The sequence below is a fragment of the Lemur catta genome, chromosome 4 (genome assembly GCF_020740605.2).
Source record: "Lemur catta isolate mLemCat1 chromosome 4, mLemCat1.pri, whole genome shotgun sequence".
Classification (NCBI taxonomy): domain Eukaryota; kingdom Metazoa; phylum Chordata; class Mammalia; order Primates; family Lemuridae; genus Lemur; species Lemur catta.
Window position 1 is genome coordinate 50,122,185 of NC_059131.1, and position 20,353 is coordinate 50,142,537.

The following is a 20,353-nucleotide window of genomic DNA, read 5'->3' on the forward strand; positions in this document are numbered from 1 at the left end:
CTGTCATCCAATGCAGTGACGGGATCATAGCTCACTGCAGCCTCAAATTCCTGGCTCAAGTGATCCTCCTGCCTCAGCCTCCAGAGTAGCTGGGACTATAGGTGCCTGCTACCACATCTGGCTAATTATTATTATTATTTTTTTAGAGATGAGGTCTTACTATGTTGTCCAGACTGGTCTTGAACTCCTGGGCTCAAGCGATCCTCCCTCCTTGTCCTCCTAAAGTGCTAGGATTACAGGCATAAGCCATCATGTCTGGCCTTGCTTTAAAGGATTCTAAGTATATGAGGATAAGTTTAAAACTACATGCTCAAGTATAATTCTTTATTCAGGAACCTTTTTGTTCTGGTTATCTATGGCCGTGTGACAAGCTACTCCAAAACAAAGTAACTTAAAACAACAATTTTTTATCGTTTCGTGGGTTAACTGGGTTCAGTTTAGCAACTCTTGCTCAGTGTCTCTCATGCAATTGCAATTAATTGCCAACTGGACGTGCAGTTATCTGAAAGCTCAACTAGATTAAATGTCCAAGATGCCTCATTCATTTGTCTGGCAGTTGATGCTTAGTGTTGGCCAAGAACACACCGGAGGCTGATATCCAGATCAGCTACATGTGGCTTCTCCATGTGGCCTGATCGTCTCACAACATGAAGGCTGAATTCTCAGAGGAAGCAGCCCAAAAGCAAGCATTGCAAGAGGCAGGAGCAAAACCTGCCAAGCCAGTACAGAATTATGCCTGGAACTTCCGCAGTGTTACTTCTGCCATATTCTATTGGTCAAAGCAGTCTTAGGGCCTTTCCAGATTCAAAGGGACAAAAAAGTAGACTGTACCTCTTGAAGAGGGAGGGACAATGTCACATTACACAGAAGTATGTTGGTGGGAGAAAACATTGCTGCAATCTTTATTTTTTTTTAATTTTTTTTTATTTGTTTTATTTTTTTTTCAGACAGAGAGTCTCACTCTGTTGCCTGGGCTAGCGTGTCATGGTGTCAGCCTAGCTTATAGCAACCTCAAACTCCTAGACTCAAGTAATCCTCTTGCCTCAGCCTCCTGAGTAGCAGGGACTACAGGCACCACCACACTCGGCTAATTTTTACTATTTTTAGTAGAGACGGGCTCTCACTCTTGGGCAGGCTGGCCTCAAACTCCTGAGCTCAAGCAATCCTCCCACCAGAGTGCTAGGATTACAGGTGTGAGCCACCACACCGGGCCTTGCTGCAATCTTTAGAACGCACAGTCGAGGCATGGTATTGGCGTAGTGATTATATTTGGACTAAAGCTTGTACCAAGCCTTACAGGAAAGATGGGAGGAATGCAAAACAGTAAAATGCATAATTCTTGCCCTTGGGGTGGTAGTTGGCAATGCTAAGTCTACGCTTGAGAGAATGAGTTAATGTACTTCCAAACCAACGTACCAGTAAGTATGGACAAATGCACAGGTATCTCCCACTCAATACCAGACAAGCTCTCCTGAAAGTAGAAACTCTGTGTGAAAACCCAACCTGAGAGGCTATTTTGTATTATTTAAAGGGAAAAGTGTATAATTAATACACATCAACCCAAAACTCCCAATTTTCTAAGTTATAACTAAAACACTGTAATGCACATATATATAAGTGACAACCAGTTATAAGATGTAAGATGCTTAAAACATTTCCTTCCTGATCACCAAATAATTAATATGAATGTTAATAAGTAGCTGCTTTGTGTCAAGAACTGTTAAGGATTTGAGATTTTTTCCTACTTGCAACTTAGCTAGATCTGACACAGTTTTATGGATATTGACCAAAGACAAATCCGTGACAAAAGATGGTTTATTACTCACAGAAATAGCAGTAACCAGGGAATCATTAGATTCTTGCATTGATTCCCTGACTCCAATTGTATAGGTGACACAACAAGGTCCAGGTGATACCTGCACACGTGGAGGATTGCATTACAGGAGAGAAACACTAGCTTAGGAACCTCGAGTTTTTATAGTGGGCTGCAGGCAAACCCATCGCCCAACTTTCACCCAAGAGGGTGCCACTATCTTTACCATACTGGACAGCAAGTAAACCTACCTTCTGCTCTGGAGTGAGATGTTATCTCCATCTTCCAAGGTTGTATTCATATTATCCTTGAAAAGATAGCACAGAGCAAAACTCTGTTTGTGCCTCTACTTAGAATACGTGCAAAAACATGAGAGCCCCACGTCTCTCGTGGAGAGTTGTTTCCCAACACTTTGTGGGCAGTACCATGCTATCTCCTAGTTCAAACAATAGCTAAATTGTATGCCCCCTCTGTTGACAGTTTGCATACTTTAGAAAGTATCTCCATAGAATTCTGATATTCTAACAATTGTGTCTGGAACATAACAGGAGACTTTCCCTGAATATCATTTTGTTATTCAGCCACAAAAGAGAAAGAGAATTGGCAATATACCTTTTTATAGTCATCAATATTCTGATGAAAAGTGATGCCATGAAAGGAGCTGTGGTTTTAATATTTGTCCCCTTCAAAACTCATGTTGAAATTTAGTCCCCAATGTGGCAGTATTAAGAGGCGAGGACTTTAAGAGGTGATTGGGTCTAATGGACTAATCCTTTCATAGGTAGTGGATTGATGGGTTACCACGGGAATGGGACTGGTGGCTTTATAAGAAGAGGAAGAGAGACCTGAGCTAGCATGTTCACATTCTTTGCCATGTGATGGCCCACGCAGCCTCGGGACTCTGCAGAGTCCCCACCAGCAAGAAGGCCCTCAACAGATGCCCTCCTTCAACCTTGGACTTCCCAGCCACCAGAACTATAATGTAAGAAATAAATTTGGTTTCTTGTAAATTACCTAGTTTCATGTATTCTGCTATGATCAACAGAAAATGGACTAAGACAGAGGGATGATGAGATCACCATCTAACCATCTGTTTATTCCTTCATTCATGTACTCACTCATTCACTCATTTATTTATTCAACAAATACGTATTTAGGATTACAGAAGTGAAGAAGACAGACATAATCTCTCTGTCATGGAATTTACAATCTAATGGAAAAGACAGACATTAATTGGCTAATTATACCATGAATTGTTTGTTAGAATTGTGATAAGTGCTCTGAAAGAGGGGAGTTAGGAACAGGCAATGTAAAGGATTAGTGGTGGTTAATTAGACAATTACGGAGGAAGACTGAGAGGAGTGAAAAGAGATAACCTAAAGTAGTGCTTGACAGAACCCAGAAGAACACCATTATTTAAGGGAGGGAAGAGAAAAAGAAACCCATGTAGAATATTGAAAAAGAAGAGCTGGAGAGGTTAGAGGAAAATTAGTATTAAGGAGAATTATCCAGGCTGGGTGAGGTGGCTCACACCTGTAATCCTAGCACCCTGGGAGGCCGAGGCAGGAGGATCACTTGAGGTCAGGGGTTCAAGGCCAGCCTGAGCAAAAGCAAGACCCTGTCTCTGCTGAAAATAGAAAAAAATTAGCCGGGCCTGATGGCATGTGCCTATAGTCCCAGCTACTCAGGAAGCTGAAGCTGGAGGATCATTGGATCCCAGGAGTTGGAGGTTGCTGTGAGCTGGGCTCACACCATGCTTTCTAACCCGAGTACAGAGCAAGACTCTGTCTCCAAATACACACACACACACACACACACACACACACACACACACACATTTGTATACATATATGTATACAAAAGGCACTCTAAGCCTATCAATTAATCAGATGTTGTGTTGCCTGCCAAAGGACCCCTAGATCCCTGAGAGGCTCCTATATGTGCTTGTCAAGGTGCCTAAGTCAGCGCTGCTTCTTTCACAATCTAGGCCCACTGTGACAAAGGAAGATCACCTCATAGCTTATTACAGGTTCCTTCCCATCTCGGCTAACCTAACTCGTCTGTGATGCAAGAGTGATAACACACCAACTCCTGGAATGGGATTGAGGAATGCGGAGGCACCAGAGAGGGAAGATACTCCTCCCTAGCACTCCTGTAAACACGGGGCCCAACCAGAGTATTACAAACACCTCACACCGGGCCTGCTTCGGTATTGCACAAGATCTGGAAGGAGATGAGTTCTATTTAGAAAGGATTAAGGAGACTAGAAGGGCAGCAGGAAATTGGTTCTCTGTCATAGGAGCTGAAATTTACAGGTGAAAACATTGGCTGTTGTGTGTCTTTACTCTTTAAAGTAGAGCAGCTGAGGACAGAACACCATTTTTCTGTTGCCTTTAAGAAAACTGCGAGGACCATCATACTTGGAGAGGATGGTACAGTGTTGAAAGAACTCCCTACAACAGCACTTCTCAAATTTTCTCAGAGAAGGACCAGCTTTCTAAATTTCCAACCCAACATGAACTGACACTTTTGTCGAATGAAATGAAAATAAAGCACTAGAAAAGTAATCACGCACTTGGATTGCTATAAAGCTTCCTAGCTGGTTACTCTCAATTTCTGTGCTTATATTGTCATGGACAGGTGACAAACGGTTTGATGACTGGTACTAGTCAGTGAAGCTCGTCTTAAGAGCACTGCCCTAGGAGGCTGTCTTTGGAAGGCAAATGTCATGTTGTCCAACTTCATTATAAATGAGTCTTTTGTAAATGAACCACTATAGAAAGGTGGGAATTCCTTATTACAATCTGTATTATTAAAAGAAAATCCATTTAACTTCTATGTTTTATTTTCCATTGTTGCATTAAAAAAAGTTAGCTCATTCTAAGTAAACATATTTTAAATGGTTAGAAGAAATTAGGACAGGCTTGCCTTTTGTAAAACTCTTTCCCAAGTCTTAAACATAGAGTTAGACATTGTTCTGAGTCTCAGGAGGCAAGCTACTTTTCCTATACGGTAATTTTCATTAATTGATCCACCAGTTAAGGAGAGAAGCCTGGATAATTAATCTAGAGCAAGGTTGTCAAAACTGATGAGCATATAAATTCACTGTTCTTGAGACACCTGGCACCTGTGTAATATTGAGCCAGGTGCACCTGCTTCCCAAGACAGAACTCCAAGGACAATGCATCTAGTCAGGCTGGCAAGAAAAGGAATGAGTTTCACATAAGAACATGCATTTGGGTCTTAATGAGGCATGCAGGATTATTATTTATAACACAATCACCACATGCAATTTATGAAGTGATTAAATCTTGTCCCAGAAGAGCTCACATGGATCCAAACCATGATGACCCAATTATTTAGAAGATTTTTTTCTTTTCTGTCATAATTTGCTCTCCTGTGACCAAAAAGGGATTTGAACTACTCTGAGATAAAATTCAAGGGCATCATGGCCTTTGTTTTTTTCCTCTCAAATTAAATGGTAGCAAAACCAAAAAGTTAGCTCAAAAAACCAAAACAAATTAAAAATAACCTCACCTCAAGCCCCCAGATGGGGTCATGCACATTTTGCTCTTTGGGTTGTCACCCTTAGTATTTTCATACCCTTCCATTCCTTAGGATTTTACATTTATACGGTTGTTATTCTGTTGTAAGTATTTTCAGTTGCTGCACAAGATCCTCCCAACTTCTTTGGGGTGGGCAGTATAGATATTATACTCACTTTTTGTGGTAATAGTAAAAATATTCATCTTGGGCACCAACAAGTCTAAATGAGGCATGAACCAATCAGAAGTGAAACCAGCTGTGAACTCCGAATAAAGGTGAGCAGAGCCCATGATGAAAACTGGCCCTGCCCATTTGTGAGAGAAAGGAATGGATGGTCAGCAAAAGTATGTCTGCGATTACATGTTCAATATTTTCTACTTCAAGGTAGTAGGACTGGTTTCAGGCTGCCTGAATTCCAATCTGAAACCCCTCCCCCATTATATTTCTTAATACTTTAAAATAATGATGAGGTCGGGCACAGTGGTTCATGCCTGTATTCCTAGCATTTTGGGAGGCTGAGGAGGGAGGATCACTTAAGGCCGAGAGTTAGAAACCAGTCTGAGCAAGAGCAAGACTTCCATCTCTATAAAAAATACAAAAATTACAAAAATTAGCCAAGCATGGTGAAGCACACCTGTAGTCCCAGCTACTTGGGAGGCTGAGGCAGGAGGATCACTTGAGCCCAGGAGTTTGAGGTTGCAGTGAGCTCTGATGACACCACTGCACTCTAGCCCAGGTGACAGAGCAAGACCCTGTCTCTAAATAAATAAATAATGATAAAACTCCAAAATGAGCAGAGGATGGTAGATAAGTTTCCTTCATGTCATTACAAAATGAAAGAAAGAGGAGAAAAAAGAAATAAGGAAGAAGAAAAGAAAATAGGAAGAAAGGAAAGAAGGAAGGAAGGAGAGTGAGACACACATAGACAGAGATACAGAGAGACAAAGACAGAGAGAGAGAGAGGAAGGAAGGAAGAAAAGAAGGAAGGAAGGAAAGAAAATATTGGAGCCCCTTATGAGCACTCAATATTTATGAGCACCTTTATGAGAACTGGAAATATTGCCTCATTGTGATCAAGGGATTTCAAATACCAATTCTTTCTGGGTTGATTTTTCTAGCTCAATATACTTTGTTCATTTAGTTCAGAATTTTTCAACAGTGGCTCTACTGACATTTTGGGCAGAATAATTCTTTCTTGTGGGGGCTGTCCTGTGCATTGTAGGATATTTACCAGCCTCCTGGCCTCTATTCACTAGGTGCCAGTAGCACCTCCCTAGTTGTGACAACCAAAACTGTCTCCAGATATTGCCAAATGATTCCGACAGTTCTCCAGTAAAACCACTGTTTTAGTGGATTTCTAAATATATTTCCAGACTCAATTCAGTTTATACCTGAAGATCAAAAGCTGCAGCTGAGAAGTAGAATTTATATGGAAAGGAAAAGACAAGATTCTTTCACTGAAGGAATACTATAATTTGATCAAAATTACCCCCATGCCCATCCTCTGACCAATAATACAAATGGAATTATTAAATCAGACAGGCAGCCAAAAGCAAACACCTATCTTTGAACTGTATGGTGTGTAGGCCAACAAGTTTGCATTCTTCTACCCATTTATGAAACATACAATGCCATTTCTTGCTATTTTTCTAACATGTCCAATAATTTCTTATATTTTAGATTTATAATATATTATCTTTAATTTTTCCTCTATTATAATAACTCTATATTATCTTGGGAAATTTACTTGACTTCTTTTGAATTTCCTCATGCAAGAGTTATTTTCCAAGTGCTTTGTGATACCCGAAAAGTGCTCCATGGGTCAGAAATGTGCCTTTCAGCTTGCCCTGTGCCCATGTCCATAGCAGCATTATTCATAACAGCCAAAAGGTGAGATCAAACTAAATGTACAGCAATGGAAGAATGTAGAAAGAAAATGTGGTACACACGTACAACGGAATATTATTCAACTTTAAGAAGGAATGAAATTCTGACATACGCTCCAACATGGATGAACCTTGAAGGTATGCTAAATGAAGTGAGCTAGTCATAATAGAACAAATATTGTATGATTCCACTGATATGAGGTACCTGGATGGTTAAATTCATAAAGACTAAAGTAGAATTGTGATTACCAGGGGCTAGAGTGAGGAGGGAATAGGAAGTTATCATTTAATGGGGATAGTTTCTCTTTGGAATGATGAAAAAGTTCTGGACATGGATAGTGGTGATGGTTTACACAACAATGGGAATGTACCTAATGCCACTGAACTGTACACTTAATGGTTCAAATGGTAAATTTATGTCATATATATTTTACCACAATACAAAAAATCAAATCAAACATTCAGCAATATCTAAATACTATATGTACACAAAAACATGCAGCCTTAATATCTCATTCACCCAAAGCTCTATTCTCTGTGATATGCATAGACATGTCCACTAGTGCTTGGAATTTGGTTGGCTGTGTTTCCAGATGTCCTGCTGGGTACATAATTGGCCACTGTAACGATTTCAGTGAGCCCTGGAACCCAGTTGCTGAGGTAAGTCAATCCCACAGGAACTCACTGAGTTCATTCCGGCATTCAGAAGAAGGAATCTTCTCAGAGTTCCAACCTCGAATTCAGTTCATTACCCTCAAAAGTCATTCAGATCATTAAGAGTTGAGAATTAATATTGTTTCTGTCATCCACTGGGAAAGCAAAGTGGAAGTGGCACCCCATTTCTTTTCTTTGTATGAAATCCTATTAATAAAAATTTGACACTGTATCTGTGAAATTGATTTGTTCTTTTGGTAACAGAAAAAATTGAGTGTCTCTCATAGAGTACACCATGTACAAAATTATACACTATACTATTCAATTAAATTAAAGTTGGAAAAGAGTGTCATATGTGGGATGAAGTGTAATCAATATCTAAACACTTCCATATAAACCAGGGCATTTGTTATCTGGTTACTGTAGATGGTATAGACACCCTTCTTCCAGCATGCACCCCCCACACCAGGTCAGTATCAGTTAGCCTGTATGCATTTGTATGTGAGGGAGCTTTTATTTTGAACCGGAGAATGCAGAGAGGAAGTCTGGGAAGGGAGAGAGGCTTAGATAAGGAATTGGGACTAGAGTGCTGTGGCGTCAAGCTCACAGCAACCTCAAACTCCTGGGCTCAAGCAATCCTACTGCCTCAGCCTCCCAAGTAGCTGGGACTACAGGCATGTGCCACTATGTCCGGCTAATTTTTTTTTCTATATATATTGTTAGCTGTCCAGATCATTTCTTTCTATTTTTAGTAGAGATGGGGTCTCACTCTTACTCAGGCTGGTCTCGAACTCCTGACCTTGAGCAATCCTCCCACCTCGGTCTCCCAGAGTGCTAGGATTACAGGTGTGAGCCACCGCGCCCGGCCCTTGGACTGCCTTTGAGCTCACTAGTGAGAGTTAGAGGCAGAAGTTGAAACTATTCAAGAGGGGCCTTTTTGCTTGTTTTTAGGGACAGGGTCTTGCTCTATTGCCCAGACTGGAGTGCAGTGATGGCATGATCATAGCTCACAGCAGCCTCAAACTCTTGGACTCAAGCAATGCTCCTACCTAAGCCTCTGGAGTAGCTGGGGTTATAGGCATATGCCACCACACTTGGCTAGTTTTTTAATTTTTGTAGAGATGGGGTCTATGCTATGTTCCCCAGACTGGTCTTGAACCCCTGGCCTCAAGCAATCCTTCTGCTCCAGCATCCCAAAGTGCTGGGATTACAGGCCTGAGGGCTTTGAAAGACTTGTCAATAATAGAGAAGGAAGAAGAAGAGCCTCCTTTCTCCCACTTCTGTTTACCCCAGCACTTATTTTGGACTCCAAGACTTGGAAGCATTGAGAGTATCCAGAGACCATGGCTTGGGGGTAGGGAATCAAGCATACCACCACGAGGCCAGAGACAGCAGCTGTGGACAAAGGGGACCCAAATCTGGAAAAGATGCAGGCAGCAGGGTGTCATGATGGGCACTATGAAGCACTCCTTTTTTTGTCCCCAAGAGTAATGCAAGGTCACTCTGGAGTGGTGGGAAGGGGATAAGGGTCTCTTTTAATGAATACAGCAATTCATAAAAGCCAGTAAATATTGAATTACACATAGATTGTTTTTTTAACCCCTATAAAAATCCTGTGAAGGTGGTATTATTCCATTTTACAGATGAGGAAACCAAGGTTCAGAGAAGTTAAGTAACTTCCCAAAGCCACATGGCTCCAAAGAGGCAGAGCTGGGATTAGAACTCAAATGTATTTGACTCTAAAATCTATGTTCTTAACTGCTGTGCTTTACTGCTTCCTTCTGTAGGAAATGAGGACAGGTTTGGACCATCAGAATTCTGAATACTTTTAGTTGTTTCACTTTATGCATTAACTATTACTTTATAAACAACTACTAAAAATGCTGCAGGTCTGACATATGCATGGTTTTGTCGTTTTGCTACTAAATGCCATGGGAAAAGACTTGTCTTTCTTATAAGTTCACACATTCAACATAAGTATGTGACTATCTTTCTTTTGTATGCTACAATGGTACTTAAACAATGCTCAGCATTAAAGTAGGGGCCAATAACTTATCCCAAACCATTTTCAGATAATGTTGTCTAAAGATAGATGCCCTCTAAAGTATAATTGCAAAAAATTAAAGAGTATCTTCATGTATCTCCCACTTTCTTTGTAACCTGAATGCATACATAATTCACACATTAAAGGCAGTTATGATTCCATCATACATGAATTTGTCTAACCCTTCTGATATATGTTGACACTTACACAGTCTCTTCTACAACTCCCTTAACTTAGTTAACACATTCCTAGTGTTCAGCAGAATGTAGCAGATTGACCCTGGAGGCCCTCTGGTGAGATCTCTTTTGCATTTAATTTAGCTCACCAATTTGTTAAGAAGTCTTTCACTAGAACACCAACTTCCTGAGATGAGGGGCCTTATTTTGCTGTATCTCTGGAGCCCAGAACCCTGCCTGGAGTACAGTAAGTATCCAATACACAGCTGTCGAATGAATGAATGAGTGGATGTATCCAGACTATGCGAAGAAAACAGGAGGGAATGTTTTGGACATGCAGAATGGAACCATTGAGCCTATCTGGCCCCTTGGGAGTTACAGGCACTGCCCTTGGGGCCTGGCCTGTGCTTTGGTGCAAATTCCTGCGCTGAGTGGCCCAGATAATTACCATAGCCTCCTTCAGATCCACCATCTTGTATTTTGCCTTTTTTAAAAAATTCTTTTTTTTCTTTTTTTGTCTTTTTTATTATTATTATTATTTTACTACTACTACTATTAGTTATCTTTTTTTCTCTAACCTGCTTCAGAGAAGAAAATATGCTTCTTTTTATTTTATTGTATTGTATTTTTTTAGCCACCATGCCCAGCTGCCATCTTGTATTTTGGTTTTTTTTTAATTTTTTATTATTTTTCTAAATCTCAGAATGCCATCTTGTATTTTGAAGCCCAGCCACCAGCCTAGGGAGGAGCTCTCCTTGGGTCAGAAGCCCACTGTGGGGCCAACCAGTATCCTCCCCTTCCCACTCTTCACAAAAGTTCAGAATGGAAGATTATAGAGGACGATGGTCAGTTTCAGCTACAAGGGGTTGTTGGGTAAGGCAGATGCTATGGCTGACATGTCCTCTACTTTGCTCTTTAAACTGTGGTCTCCAGACCAACAGCATTGGCACCACCTGGGGGGCTTATGACAAATGCAGACTCTCAGGCCTACCCCAGACCTACTGAATCAGAATCTGCATCCTAACACAGTCCCCAGGTGATTTGTAGGAACACTAAAGTTTGCAAAACACTGTTTTGCAACACCATGCTTGCTACATTCCTGCCACACACAGTGCAGCTTTTCACAGAGTCATCTTTTACCTTGACAGTACCATTTTTAGGCTTTTATTTTTGCCTTTTATTTTATTTTTATTATTTAAAAACTAGAGGAACTGCTATTTATTGACCACTATGATATATATATATATATATATTTTTTTTTTTAACTACTGACATTTGTTAGGGAATTCTGTTCTGCCTTTGGGCCAAGGAAGCTCCTGAGCTGAGCAGTCAGATGCAGTCCCACGCCCCGCCCCACCTCACCTTCACCAATCACTATGATATTGTTATTCCCTTTTATATAGATGAGGAAACTGAGGCTAAGAGATGCTATACACTTGCTTAAGGTCATAAAATGAAGCCAGGAACGCTATATAATTTCTAAGCATTACTTGCCACACTCAAGGGATATATGTCCTTAAGATAACATGCATATGTCAAACAATTTCCTCAGAAGGATAAATATATATGGATTTTGTTGCTCATTTCCAAGGCTCTCAGGGTTGAAGTGAGGCAGCCTGGGTTCCTCTGGCTTGGCCCCACCTAGAGGAGGAGCTACCTTAACAAGCTCCGGAGAGACCCCAAAAGCTCTGCCAAGCACTTCCCTCCAGAACACCAACTAAGACAGGGCTCTTAACTCTGGTGCACTTGAGAATCATGGGGGAACTTAAAAAAAATATATACCATTTGCATTCCATCCCCAGATATTCTAAATTAATTGGTCTGAAGTGAGGACTGGGGATCAGCCTTTTTTTTTTTTTTTTTTTTTTGAGACAGAGTCTCGCTTTGTTGCCCAGGCTAGAGTGAGTGCCTTGGCATCAGCCTAGCACACAGCAACCTCAGACTCCTGGGCTTAAGCGATCCTACTGCCTCAGCCTCCCGAGTAGCTGGGACTACAGGCATGCGCCACTATGCCCGGCTAATTTTTTCTATACAGATTTTTAGTTGGCCATATAATTTCTTTCTATTTTTAGTAGACACGGGGTCTCGCTCTTGCTCAGGCTGGTCTCGAACTCCTGACCTCGAGTGATCCACCCTCCTCGGCCTCCCAGAGTGCTAGGATTACAGGTGTGAGCCACCATGCCCGGCCTTTTTTTTTTTTTTAAGTTCTGTAGATAACTCTCACATGCAGCCAGGATTCAGAGCTTGTCCCCTGTGCCCAGGGGAACTGGTGACTCCCAGGCCCAAGCAGAAGTCCTGTGTGCAAATATGGCTCCACTGAATGCCTTTTAGTGGCTTCTTGGTGCCACAGCTTTCCAATGAACAAGGCTAGAGCAAGGACTTTTTCCACAGGATTAGTGGAAGGACAGGGCTACTTTACAAGCAGTGTTTGGAATTAGAGTTTATTTTGTGGTGCAGAACAGCAAAAAGAGCACAAATATAGTGACTGAGGAGGTTCCTACTAGCTGGTGACTAACTCCTTCCACATTGCTGGATAGCTCTGGTGTTCCTAAGGGGCAGCCTACCATAACATATGTCAGGGCTGTGGTCATGTCAGTGGTGTCCTTGGATTATTAAAGAGAAAATTCAGGCAATTCCAAACTCTGAAAGTCTTGAGAACTGAATTCGGTGTGAGTGCTTGAGTCAGGAACAACAAACAACAAATAGCACAAAACCTATTAATTTCAGTCAGTGTTTCTGGGAAAGACAGCAAATACTTTTACCCATTAAAACAACAAAGTAAATACAGCAATACAAAGTAAAGGGGTTTTCTTTTTAAAGACATAAACCCGGCCAGGCGAGGTGGCTCATGCCTGTAATCCTAGCACTCTGGGAGGCTGAAGCGGGTGGAGCATTTGAGCTCAGGAGTTCGAGACCAGCCTGAGCAAGAGTGAGACCCCCGTCTCTACTAAAAATAGAAAGAAATTATATGGACAACTAAAAATATATATAGAAAAAACTAGCCGGGCATGGTGGTGTATGCCTGTAGTCCCAGCTACTCAGGAGGCTGAGGCAGGAGGATTGCTTGAGCCCAGGAGTTTGAGGTTGCTGTGAGCTAGGCTGATGCCACGGCACTCTAGTGAGACTCTGTCTCAAAAAAAAAAAAAAAATCAAGTGTGTTGGTGCACACCTGTAGTCCAAGCTACTCAGGAGGTTGAGGCAGGAGCATCTCTTGAGCCTAGGAGTTTGAGCTTGCAGTGAGCTATCACGACACCCCTGCACTCCAGCCCAGACAACAAAGTGAGACAGAGTGAGACCCTGTCTTAAAAAAAGAAGAGGAAGCTTTAGTCAGAACAATTAGGAAAGAAAAAGAAATATAAGGCATTCAAATTGGAAAAGAAGAAGTAAAATGATCTCTATCTGCAGATACCCCGTTATGTAGAAAATCCTAAAGAATCCATTAAAAGACTATTAGTCAATAAATTAATTCAGCAAAATTACAAGGTACAAAACTAACACACAAATATTATATACATTTCCAAAAGCTAGCAATGAATAATCCAAAAATTAAGAACAATTGCATTTACAACAGGGTCAGAAAGAATAAAATACTTAGGAATAAATTTTACCAAGGAGGTGTAAGACTTGTACACTGAAAATGACAAAACGTTGCTGAAAGAAATTAAAGGAGACCTAAATAAATGAAAAGACATCCTGTGTTTATGGACTGGAAAACTTAATACAGCATTGTTGAGATATGAACATTCCCCAAAATAATCTACATATTTAACACAATCCCTATGAAAATCTCAGTGACCTTTTTGCAGAAATGGAAAAGCTCATCCTAAAATTCACATGGAATTTTAAGGAACCCCAAATAGCTAAAACAATTTGTAAAAGAAAAAAAAAGTTGGCAGACTCATACTTTCTGATTTCAAAACTTTCTACAAAACTCAGGCCAATGTGGTACTGGCATAAAGATAGATATATAGATCAATGGAATAGAATTGAAGTCCAGAAATACATCTGTGGTCAATTGATTTTCAACAAGGGTGCCAAGACCATTCAATGAGCAAAGTATAATCTCTTCAACAAATGGTGCTGGGACAACTGTATACCCACATGCAAAAAGAAAATAGTTGGACCTCTACTTCACACTCTATACAAAAATTAACTCAAGCTGGATCAAAGACCTAAATATGAGAGCTAAAAGTACAAAACTCTTAGGAGAAAACATAAACGTAGATTTTCATGACCCTATATTAGGCAGTGATTTCTCAGACATGACACCTAAAGCACAAGCAATCAATGTGAAAAATCTATAAATTGGACTTCATTAAAATTAACATCTTTTATGTCTAAGGACACTATTAAGAAAGTAATCCCAACACAAAGAAATGATAAATCTTTGGGGTGATGGATATCCTAATGACCCTGATTTGATCATTACACATTGTATGTGTGTATCAAAATATCACATGTACCCCTAAATGTGTATAATTATATAACAATAAAAAACATTTTTAAAAAGAAGGTGAAAAGGCAACCTACAGAATAGGAGAAAAATATTACAGATCAGCTATCTGATGAGGTTCCATATCTAGAACATATAATGAACCCCTACAACTCAACAACAAAAGATCTGTCGACACAATTGAATAAGAGCAGCCGCCTAAGGATTTACAGACATCAGAGGGAAGCTTCTAATGTCAACGATGTGGACCAGGACAAGGAAAAAGAAGAAAGCAATATGTGGGAAACGAGATAATGCAGGAAGAAGGCAATCAGCCACCATGAAATAAGAACAGGATGCTACTAGGAAAACAAAAACATAAAAAACATCATTCAGACAATAGTCTTGGAAATGAAAAAAAAAGTAAAACTGAAAAATTTAATAGTAGGTTTGGAAAATGAAGCAGAAAATGCCAAAACTGTCATTTGAATGCAAGTTATCCTGATCCCAAAGCCCATGAAAATAAAAGAAAGTTATCTTACATTTCTTAACATTATCTAACCTGAATTATAAACTTGTCTTTCATTGTGATGTAATAGGGCATCTTATATTGCCAAGCTTATTAAAAGTCAGCTTGAGCCGGTAGTTATTTTGGAATCTACTGGATCATCAGCAGAACTAGAGGCAAGTTAATGCTTTCATTTGTTCTGAAAATAAAAAAAATAATAAAAATTTCTGGTTTTAATCTCTTTACTTGATATAGTCATCATATGCCAATCATGGGATGCCATTCATACAAATTGCTACCGGCTAAAAATCCCCAATATATACAGGTTTTGATGTTTGTTTGTTTTGGCTTTGAGAATCTCATTTTGGGAAAAAAATAAGAAAACCATGTTTTAGGATTATGAAATTTTGCAGCTGGGAGCAACCCTAGATGTCATCTGACCTTGCTTTTTTGGTCTCAAATATGTGAGCAACTAAGCTGGTTAGGGACTGGGATTCAAGCAGGCAAGCTCCAAGTCCACTGCCACTTCCATTCCACAGAACCATTCGAAGAAGAAATAGCAATAGCACCAATGCCTGCATATTGTTACTTTAAAATCAGGAAGCAGTAGTTAACTGGGTCAGCTGCCACAACCACAGAATAAAATGAAAATGAGGACAGAAACCCATGACTCTGCCTCCTAACTGTAGTGCTGATGGAAAAGAAGAATCAAATCCAACCTCGCTTTTCCTGTGTATAACAATCAACAAGTATTTATTGAATAGTTACAAAATGCCTAACAGTGAACAAAACACTGGACCATAGAGTAAAGCACAAGTAGAATTATGTGCATAAGTTGACTGTACACTATTAAATATCATTTGATGCAACATTCATGAATAACTAACTTAGGAATGTTATATATTCATTCCTTTCACAATTAAGCCAATTAAATGAGGTCTTTTTTTGTGGCAGTATTATATTATTATAGGGAATAACTGTGAGAAAACATAGGATTTGGAGATGAAATGGAGCTGTGTCCAGACCATTGAAATCAAGAAGTATTTTTTGACATTTTAAAAATGATCTAATTATTACAAATGCAGTATATGCAGGAAAAAATTGAAATACAGATAAGCAAACATAAAGAAATTATCACATCAGTGCATATCCCTCTAGATCTTTATCTTTGTAATGTTTAATCAAGATTAGTTTATATTATACATACTATTTTGTGACCTGCTTTTTTTTTCCAGTCTGTTCTCCACCTTTCCATTTTAATAAATTTTATCTCATTTAATACCCAGATCCCAGATCAAACTGTTCTTATTATTTGGTTTGTTCAAGAAGATTCAGTCCAGGATTTCTACTACGTCTGATTATTCTGTCCTTTAAATCTCTCTCTCTCTCTCTTTTTTTTTTTTAGAGACAGTATCACTTTGTCACCCAGGCTGGAGTCCAGTGGTGCAATCAAAACTCACTGCAACCTCAAACTTCTGGGCTCAAGCGCTCCTCCTGCCTCAGCCTTAGATGTACCTGGGTCTACAGGCACGCACCACCATGCCCAGCTAATTTTCATTTTTGGTAGAGATGGGAGTCTCACTATGTTGCCCAGGCTGGCCACAAACTCTTAGCCTCAAGTGATCCTCCTGCCTTGGCCCCAAAGTGCTGAGATTCCAGGCATGAGCCACTGTACCTGGTCCCTTAAATCTGTCTTCATCCAGTCTAGTTTGTTGGTGCATGACACTGACTTATAGAAGAGACTAGGTCAATTATCGTATCATCTATTTTTTTCTGATTGCTTGCTTGTGTATATGAACCTGATCCTCTGTCCCCTGTACAGTTGATCCTTGAACGACGACATGGGTTTGAACTGCACGGGTCTACTTATACATGGATTTTCTTCTGCCTCTGGTACCCCTGAGATAATAAGACCAACCCCTTCTTTTTCTCCTCCTCCTCAGCCCACTCAATGTAAAGACAATGAGGATGAAGATCTTTATGATGATCCACTTCTACTTAATGAATAGTAAACATATTTTCTCTTCCTTATGATTTTCTTAATAACATTTTCTTTTCTCTAGCTCACTTTATTGTAAGAATACAGTATATAATACATATATAAAATATGTGTTAATCGATCATTTATGTTATTGGTAAGGCTCTGGTCAATAGTAGGTGATTAGTAGTTAAGTTTTGGGGGAATCAAAAGTTATTCACAAATTTTCAACTGCATAGGGGATCAGTGCCCTTAACCTCCATGTTGTTTGAGGTTCAACTATATTTCCTATAAACTGTAAATTAGATCCAAACACTTAACGGGTTCCAATTAAACATCTGTGGCTAGACTATCTCATAGGTGATACTGGTATCTCCTTGCATTCAATCAGAAGACATAATAATGTACAGCTGCTCAAAAAGGGATTATTAAATGCCTAGTCCCTGGTAGTATATTAGCAAGTGCCAAGGCAGATGAGAGAGGTGTCCAACAGGTGGTTTACCTAGTCCTCTTCATTCCTATCTTCTTCTTTAAGCTTCTGGACTTTCTATGTTCTGCCTTTGTTGTTAAGTGGCTTGAGAGTTTAGGTGAATTTTCTAGTGAGGAGTGATTGGGATGGTTGTGAAAGTCAGGGAGAAAGGATAATTATTTGGAAGACATGATTAAAAAATGCCAAGAACTTTGATAAGCCTCTATTTGGCTCCATTATCCACTTTCCTATGTGCACTGCGTTGCAGCAACAATTTCCCTAGGGGTGTCTCTGATACCAGGCTCACCTGCCCAGTGGGACATTTTCTACTGGGGCTCTCTTTCTAAAATGGAAATCATGTGGCTCTCTCATTTGAAAATCTTTGCAGGCATTCTTCTACCTAACACAGGATTCAAGGTCAACTCCCCAGCACTGTACAAGGCTTTTCAAAGCCTGCCTCGTCTTTCCCACTCCATTATTTCCCCACTCTGCACCCTGTACGTCCTTCACTCTGGGCACACTAGGCTTACCACCATGCCCTGAACATGCCATGTCCCTTCACAATTCTATGTCTTCCATGATGATTCCTTCCATCAGTGAATGTCTTCCCCTACTTTTGACCTAGCAACTCCTAGTTAACTTTCTAGCCCCCAAACATATACTCCTCCTGTGTAAAGCATTTGTGACTCTCCTATACTAGGTGTTCTCCATTTCGGGTCATGTCCCCCAACTGTTGCTGTATTATAGCCCTTAGCACCACATGTTTAATTTGCCGATGGAAGCAGTAGGTTGAGCAAGCATCATACATGGATTGTGATCAAAATCCAACTTTATTTCTTTCTTCCACTGCCCTTTTTCTATAACTTTATAAAACAGAAATTTTCAACATATATAAAAATAGAATAGTATGATTAATCTCCATGTTCCCATCACCCAGCTTCAACAATCATCAAGTTATGGCAAAAATTGTTCATCTATGCCCTCACCCATTTATTCAGAAGCAAATACAGACTTCATCTCATCTCATCTATAAATACTTCAGGATCTACCTCTACATAATAAGAACTCTGTTTGAAAACATAACTACAGTACTACTGTCACTCTTTTAAAAGTTAATCATAATTCTTTAGTATTATCAATATCCATAAATATGTCATCATTTTTATTAAGTGGAGTTTCTCTTTTCCTGCACTAGTTGAAAATTCCAATTGGCCCATGATACCTCTGCTCATGCTTACAAAATAGATAGTCTTATGCTTGCTTTGACTACAGTCAATATAAGTGGCAAATATAATATGGTCTCAATGCAGAAATCAGAATGTCCAATCTCCTCTAATAATCAAAACTCAGAACCTGAACCAGGGTATATCTTCCCCCTACAGTGGGAAGGAGGACTTACATGTTTTCCTTTCTGCTTTATCCTTGCTCACTTCATTCCTCATTGCTGCCACCAGTTTCTCTCCCTGCCAGGGTCGGGTCTGGGGAAGAAGTAAATGGGCTCCGTCCTTGTCATTTTTTGACCAGGAGGATGTGGTGCTCTTCTGAAGAGTCCTGTGCACCTCCTTCCTCAGCCCCTCAGCCTCTGGGTCCCCCTCCAGCCTCTTTTTGTTCTAGGCAGTCAGTCCTACGGGACAGAACACAGGGAATGCAGCCTGATTTCAATGCAGGACACTCTCTTGAAGCCACCACCAAAGCAATACCCCTGTCCCCAACTGGATTCTCCAGCACAGGAATCAAACATTGTTCCATGGTATGCTTGACGTTTCTCAGGCCTGAGCTTGCCATCTCTCAACAGGAAGAAATAAATTTTAATGTACGTATATAGTTATATTTGAAGTGGTTTCCTTGTAGACAGTATATAGCTGGGTCATGCATTTTTGCATTTTATCCATTCCACCAACTTCTGTGTTTCAGCTGGAGTATTTAGATCATTTACATTTAATAATATACTAGAGTTTATCTGCCATATTATTTTTTGTTTTCTGTTTGTTCCCTCTGAATAAACACATTTTCAGCTCACCAAGGTATCCTGTTGGAGTGTCCCTCAAGCATGGGATTAAGAAGGTAGCATTCCAGCTCTTCTCTGTCAAGAGTTGGGCCCTATCCTCTTTCTATAGCCTTGATCGGACTGAGGAATCTAAAAATTGCAAGACAGGTTATTTTTTTCATTCCTTTTGTAAATTCCACATGGAGGGAAGGGACTGTTAGCTTCAACTTAATTTTGGTACTCTGGTATCTATTCTCTAGTGCCACGGTGGAAGCTGAAACCAAGGATCTTCACTTTATTATCTCAAGACCCTTACCTGTCTCTCTTCCCCTTTCAGACTGTGGCCAATACGTGGACAAGATCCATATGTTATTCGTCTTTGTATCCCCAGCTGCTGTTAGATGTTGATGCCTTTTTCACTAATACTTAGCCCAAAGGGATCAGTTTTGTTTTTAACTATTTCTTTTGAAATAATTTCAAACTTACAGAGAAACTGCAAGAATTGTACAAAGAACTCCCAGAAACTCTTTGCTCAGATCCACCAATTGTTAACGTTCGGCCATGTTAGCTCTATCATTCCCTTTTTCACGCTCTATCATTCTCTTTCGGGTCTCAGACCTTTTTTTAAAATTCTCTATTCAACTTCTGTACAGTTCATTTCCATTTAGTGCCTTATATTAGTTACCTTTTCTTTCTGAATTCACCAATTTTCATGCCCTAACAGAAAAGGGAAGACATGGAGTAAAAAGGATAAGATGAACTTATTAACCATTGGGTTTTTCATCCATTTAAAACTGTGACATTTATTTTGAGACACTACGGAAGGCATTTAACATGTCTATGAATATGGTCAAGCCAGA

At 39.9% G+C, this 20,353-nt stretch overlaps 1 long non-coding RNA gene across 6 annotated transcripts in view; it reads right to left on the minus strand.

Annotated features, from left to right (window-relative positions):
- Nucleotides 1–18,376: 18,376 nt before the first annotated feature.
- Nucleotides 18,377–20,353, minus strand: part of LOC123636984 — a 46,228-nt gene continuing 44,251 nt past the window's right edge. For 4 of the 6 annotated variants that reach the window (XR_006734726.1, XR_006734722.1, XR_006734725.1 and 1 more), the window contains one exon: nt 18,377–19,643. This is a non-coding gene — a long non-coding RNA (uncharacterized LOC123636984). The remainder of the gene's footprint in view (nt 19,644–20,353) is intronic. The other 2 variants (XR_006734723.1, XR_006734724.1) reach the window with 2 other exon arrangements.